Source organism: Lissotriton helveticus, chromosome 8 (assembly GCF_964261635.1).
Source record: "Lissotriton helveticus chromosome 8, aLisHel1.1, whole genome shotgun sequence".
NCBI classification, from domain to species: domain Eukaryota; kingdom Metazoa; phylum Chordata; class Amphibia; order Caudata; family Salamandridae; genus Lissotriton; species Lissotriton helveticus.
In genome coordinates this window covers 242404396-242411687 of record NC_136069.1, presented here as the reverse complement: position 1 = coordinate 242411687, position 7292 = coordinate 242404396, and positions in this window count along the sequence as shown.

The window sequence follows — 7292 nt, the reverse complement described above, 5'->3', positions numbered from 1 at the left end:
ATGTGGTGACTCGAGGAGTCTATTCGACGACGCAACTCTCGCTAGGAGGCAAGGAATGCTCGAGTAGCATGAGGAATATATATATATATATATATATATATTTGAGAATTACCTGTGAAATACAGATTTCGCCATCAGAATGATAGCCCCCACTACCACTCTGCAGAGTTTTATCATTGTCTGGCCATTATCAGGACAACTAGGATTATGCAGGTTATCCTAATTATGAAATAAGGCTGTAAGTCAGGTGGCAGCATGACAAATGACTTGACACATTCTCTGGCAGCGATATTTTCATCCATTTGAGTTAGAAAAATATGTTTTGTGTAATACTCAAATTTTGTGATAAATCTGGCGAACACTGCAGCCACAGACTCCGACCTTTACTATTCTCATTGTTTTATCACCAATGTATTTCTGAAAAATAAACAAAACAGGCAAAATTCCAATCAGTGCCCATTCTTAGCTACACTTTGAAGAAAACCGTTTTTTCAAGCTACCTGCCCTAAAATAAACATGCAAAATAAAACTACATAACCGTTAACATGTAATACAGTCCTATATTGCAACATTTGGGCTCTGGTGAAGATTGCAAACCTTACAGCAGTCCGTCTCCTAGCCTACAATATCACCAGAACTGATAAATATATATATTATATATATATATATATTATATATATATATATATATATACACACACACACCCAAGGACAATATTTCTACATTTTTGTCCACAGTTACATTTAGACATGTTTATGTTTAGAGTCATGAAACTAAAGAAATTCAGAATTTCAGGAGCGTACAAGCGGAAAATCCTCTGATTTCTGAAGGAAGTGGTAATTCTGGTGAGGGGTCTGCTGGCGGGAGTTTCACCACACTTATATCCATTTGGTGTAAGAAATGCCACCATTTAATTCTCCTGCAGTTGCAGCAACCTTTCCACAATCCCTAACTAGGCCTGTCTGCACCTTACAGCATGAATTGCGGCCTAGAATTATACAGAGATTTAATCGGAGCCCACTGGCCTGCTTCTGCGAGCAGGATCTTTTCAGGGGTAGAAATTAGCATTTCATGGAATTAATCCTAATGGTGCATTTCTGAAAATAACAGCCTGATCCTCCCTGCTAAGCTGATCAAAAATAAGCCCGATTTGCTTTTCACTTTCCAGTTCATGCACATCCGAAAATGTGGACAGAACAACGAAAACAACAGCGCAAATTGTAAGTAAAAGGACCGAAATGTTAATCTTCCGTGCATTCTCCTGACACATTGAGATCTGGCCATGCAGCCGGCAACAACCGTACCCAAGGCAGTGTATTAATAAGATGCAACCAATGGAGGCCCGTCCACCCAATCACACTGTGCCTTATGCACTCCAGATCCTGTTTTCTGCATCAACAAAAATCAAGGCCATTTGGTTTATTTGAGCAGTTTAGCATTCTCAATAATCAAACTATATTATGTTCTTTACCGTAACCCCCGGAGATTACCTTTCACACCCAACAAAAATCAACCCGACCAAAACTGCACAAAAAGAATTGAAGAAAAAAGCACCAGACACAGCCTTGAAACAACTGCACAGCGGAATCTGTGCTATTATCGTTCACGAAGAAAGAGATTGCTGTGTGACATTCATTAGGCAAACATTCACAGCATGTGGGAACCGTTCCCAAAGCAACCACTATGTGTCACTCAGATCTCCCAGGCCATTCCAATGAATCCGCCAACATCAGCATGGCATCCAGATGTTGATTCTCTTCTTATCACCATTTTCTAGTGCCTTTTGTTTCTAAAGGCCACATTCATCAAACTTAGGAAATGCGGTTCCTAAATTGCGAATTTTAAGAAATAGCAATTTAGGAATTCCTTATGCATGTAGGAATCGCAATAAAAAGTGTGATTCCTACACATTCCTTAATTTCGACTTGCAAATTGTGTTATCGCAAATAAGGAATGGTTTCCCATTTGAATTAATGGGAATTGCATGCGCAATTTGCTAGCATCATATAAGGTACTCGTAAATTGTGCATGCAATTTCAAGGGTGCAAGGGTGCCAAAAGAACACTCTGATGCACCCCTGAAAGTGCAATTTAAAAACATGTTGCATACACACATGCCCTAAGGGCATGAAACATGTTGCACACAGATATGCCCTAAGGTCATGTTTGTGTGCAACATAGAACTTCGGAAAATGCACTTTTGTGCATTTTTCAAAGTTTTCTCAAACTACCATCAACTTTAAGTTGATGATATTTTGCGTTTCTTAAAAGCAAAATCACCTTTTTTTTTGTTGCATTGCATTTAGGGAATCACAATTTGCGATTCCCTAAATGGGGGAACATCCTTTACAACGCAACTTTTACAACGCACTACCATTACGACGCAACTTTTACAACGCAAGTTATTACAACGCATTGCGCTGGGGGGCGCTCTAGGATAGGGAATAGTTTAATTACTATCCAACACCTTCCCTACTATCCACGGGGACTGGAGTTGGAATAGTAAATTAAACTATTCACTATCCAGCGCCCCCCCAACGCAAGTCGTTGTAACGACTTGCGTTGTAAAACCTGCGTCGTAATGGCATGCGTTGTAAAAGCATGCGTTGAAACGTCATACATCCCCTAAATGCAATCGCAATTTAAGTAATCCCAAATTTTGCTATTACTTTAATAGTGATTTTTGCATTTGGGATGATGCATCCCAAATGCAAAAATTGCGGTCGCAAATGGACAGATTGGCAGAATCTGCCACTTTGCGACCACCAAAGACAATGATGCATGTTCCCCTAAGGGCTGTAAATAACAGATGCTACTATTTCCCAGACTAACGGTACTCCCTTTACCGGCCTCTGAAAGATGGAAGGCTGGGTCTGCCTTGTCAGGACTTGAACTTGTGACCTCCAGATAATACTAGATATCAGTGGGAGCCAGTGATATGGGGCAAGATGAGTGATCTGGAGGAGAATGACCAATCATGTTAAGCTGCGTATCCACAGAAGGGACATGGCTCATATTAATTTGCTGAGTAATCAATCTGTCTCATCTGCATGGTCCTACTTTCTCTTGTAGGAAAAGTGACCACAGCCAGAGGCTAGATAAGTCATTACAGGGGGCAGAGTAACCAGCAGACCTGCCAACTCACACTGTGCCGCTGTGTGACACACGATATCAGCTCTCATCACACGGTCTCCCGGTGAGGAGCCAATATCACCTGGTGGCAGGGAAAATTAGCTGTAAATAGAGGATTCCCAGCTTGTTCTCCGAGGAATTAAGGGGTAAGAAAACACCTCAGGACATTGGCACCAGCCTCAGCAAGTGTTTATTTTTTGTTTTTGGAAGAGGGGTTTGGGGGCAGGGTGGGGACAAAAATGCCTCATAGGCATGAGACCCAGCCCCCTCAAGTCCCCACCCCTCCTCACACGGTGAGATATTTGTGCACGTTGGCAGGTATGAACCAGCAAGAAGGCAGAGTGCGCAGACTTTGCTAAAGGGTGTCCATTCAGTTCCGATAACCAAATACACAAAGTAGCCACCAGCCTACGGGCCCCACTCCTTTTAGAGGCCCGCAACAACAGATCAAAATCATTTTCATTTGATCTTGAAAGAAAATTACAGTCAAGCTTTCTTAAATTGTTTAAAAGAGATAGAAAAAAATGAAACAACTCAAAGAAACTAAAATAATACATTAAGGGCTCTATAGAGAAAATACTGTATTCATGTAATGTAGTGTTTTGTTAAAATTGTTGGTTGCTAAAATTAAAAACGTATTAGGACATCAGTTGCGTGGGGGCCTCTAAAATTCTGACTGCTTAGGACCCTCCACAGGGTTTAATCCAGCACTGTGTCCATTAATGTGAGACTCTTGGCAAAAGCAGTGACCAGGCACTTTATAGACGCACTGACTGACTAGCACTTTGAGGCAAAGTGCCCCGGAGATGTGCAAAAGAAGACAGACTTCTTATGCTACAGTGCACTTCTAAGCAGTTAGTGTTCTAAACATTGTACAGAGGAAGTGTGCCAAAAGGCCAATCAAGGAAGTGAGAGGGTCTGAGATTGATAATGAGGTTGCTGGTCTCTGGAAGAACAAGTTGATGTCCTCCTACCCACAGACAGTGGCGTAACAAAATGTGAGGGGGCCCCTTCAAGACATGCTGAAGGTGCCCCTCACACTCACATCAGAAGAGGCTCACGGGGCCCCCACTCCAGTATGGGTAAGCCTGGGGGCCCCCTACACATCGAAGGGTGCGGGGGCCTTTGTTACGCCCCTGCCCACGGCATGCATTCTGGATTGCTAGAGTCCAATGAGCCTAGACCATCATGACAACAGAGATGCTGTGGTTAGGCTGCTCTTGAAAATTAGCTCTCCACTGATGTCATGGAAAAATGAGCTGTTGGACAAAAACTGATTTCACACAACAAAGGGAGTTACCCTACTGCAAAGAAAAGGGACAGGGTATAGATATATTCAACAACACAAAGCTCCCTTTTCACTACGACCTTAAATAACTTGAGTCGGCTAATTATACATGATGAAGCTTAAATTTTCTTTTTTTTGATTAAAACTACTTATCAATTACTAGTGTGGGAACAGTATAACATTTACATTGAACAAAGAATGAATGAACTTTCAGCTATACAATTTCGCATTAATATCAATAAAGAAAATCTTTTATCAATAGAGGAAAAAAGGAAAAAACTTGTAGTTACATAAAAATATATGCATGTAAATGTTTTATTTTTCATCGACAGTAAAAGACTCTATAATATTTAAGAGTTATACATCTAAACTATAAATATATTTTCTAAAGTACTAGTGCAAGACAAATCATTCCTTTTTTCACAGTTTTCTGTATAGAGAGGAGAGTAGCTGTTTTTAAATTAGTTCCAATATTTAATTTTGATATCAAATATTGTTTTATCCTGTATTTTATTTTATTTGGAATTGTATGATTAAATGTAATACATTCTACAGGGATGATTTTTCTCCTTTCCTTGAAATCTAACATTGGTAATTGATAAGTAGTTTTTATTAAATACATTTTAAAAATGTATTCTTCATCATGTATAACTTGCTGACTCAAAATTGTTTAAGGTCGTAGTGAAAAGGGAGCTTTGTGTTGTTGGGGAAAAAACTGTTGTCAGATCAACCCTCGGGGTTTCAGTCCCAGTCTGAATCAACCTGGGCCGTTCTAAATTCACTGGGGACTAGTCTAGACTTGGTTTCCAGAGTGTGAGTGGTGCATAGCGTTTGTGAGCATCATAGGATGTGAAGTGAGACAAGAAGTGTTGGTGCATAAAACTTTACTAAATTTCAGGGATTGTTCTCCAGTAACTACCCAGTCAACAGCCCAAAGGCATGCTCCCTCCTCTCCTTGGAATGTCTCATTCACTTCTTGGGCCTTGTTTGAGAAGTGACTGAAGAACTTAGGGACTGGGACGGGTGAAAGGTAAGCATTGTAATTCCTCTTGTGTACTTATAATAGGTGTACGTTTTAGATTATTTTCTATGCTATATTTATATATAGACATGTTTATATCTGTCTCCTTGGTACATCCTGTTTCCCCTCCCATCCTTGTTCCTTGTTATAATCCTTTGGAATGTTGAGGTTCTATGGATGACAGTTATGAGTGTTGACTGAAACCAGCTGAGGAGATTAGACATCAATGTTGTTCCTGAATAAACTCATCTACTTCGTCACTTGCTTACTTAGATTATTTACAATTACAAAACAGTAAGTATATTTATTTCAGCAACATAAGTCCTGTCCTAGGAGGAAGGGAACTACGGCTCCGCCCATGTATATGGAATTGTGGGAACCATCCCTTCCACACATAACACAGGGGACATTACAAAATGCCACATATCCTCCCCTTACATAAAGAAACATATAAAAAGATATTACATACTCAATGACAAAATAGATATGTGAAATAACCGCATGGATACCTTTGTCTGAATAGAAACTGGAATGCAACTATCAACAAACAAAAAAACAATAATAATCTACGGAACATGATAAGACATAACACACTATGTTATAACATAATCTTGTAACAAAAAAAGTTCCTAGTCCTTGCATTAATTTGACATACATTTCTGAATGTGCCACAGGCGCTGGTACAATCTCCAGAGTGTCAGTAGAACGTCCCATCCCTGAAGGCTCATTCGCCGTTAATTAAGCACCTAGGTACTTTAACCACCTTGCTTGTGTTCCATACATTGCCTTTGAACAATTCAGCCATGTGTTTTACAACCTTTAGCATTTTTTACATACCGGAAAAGTTAAACAGTCATTTGCTGTGACTCCTGGACACTCTTACAACCAAACCTATCCTGAAATCCCTCCTGCACTGTACCGTAACACATTTTTTTCCAGTATTAATCTTTGGTTCAGTCACCCAGTACTATTTTTTAGCATCGTTCCTGCTTTTCTGCTGCTCATCTTCTCACATGGGGAGATCTCCCCACTCTACCGTCTTGAGGTACGGTATGCCCAAACCATGTCCTCCACACTTTTATTCCAATATTCTCCTACCCTCGAAGCTAGTGGAAATCATTCCTTGCATACCCTGTTCTATTGGTCTACCACACCATTACTCTGGGGACATTAAAGGGATGTATAGGAATGTCTGTACCCATGGTGTTTCAGAAAAGCCTCCATTTCTTACAACGATAGCAGGACAGCTTTGTCAGGGATCAGTTTTCTCATACAATCTTCTCTTCTTAACCACTCACAAACACATCTGATTAATCCACGGTCCTGATGATCTTCACCATCTGGTATCTGCCCTAAAGGTGGTGTACATACCATAGCCCCTCTTACCCTACTCCAAAGCATATTTCTGCACGGACAACTGAAAGCAGAGAAAATGATGGTGCACCATGGTCTGGTTATTAGGCAGCTTTCAACACATGGCTTAGGAAAGGAAGTAGCCAGGGGTCAGTTGTAGATGACAAAGATGAACTTAACACGTTCGCTTAACAGAGCTTATTGTAACAGAGCTTACTTGCATTCTGTACTCTACATAGTCATCTGCTCTCTTTTCCCTTTGGAACCCTTGACCACTGCATTTACATGCCCACTAACTCCAAATACCCAACAATTCATGTAGCCTGATGAGTGATACCATTGAATATATTTGCTTTTCACATTGGCATACATTCAAAGGCATTCATTTGAAATATGTTTTTATATTTTGGAAAACTGAGTAAGACATGAATGGGAGAATATGCAGTATATGTATTAAGATTTTAGGAATTAATTACCAGGTTAATGGACATTATAACTT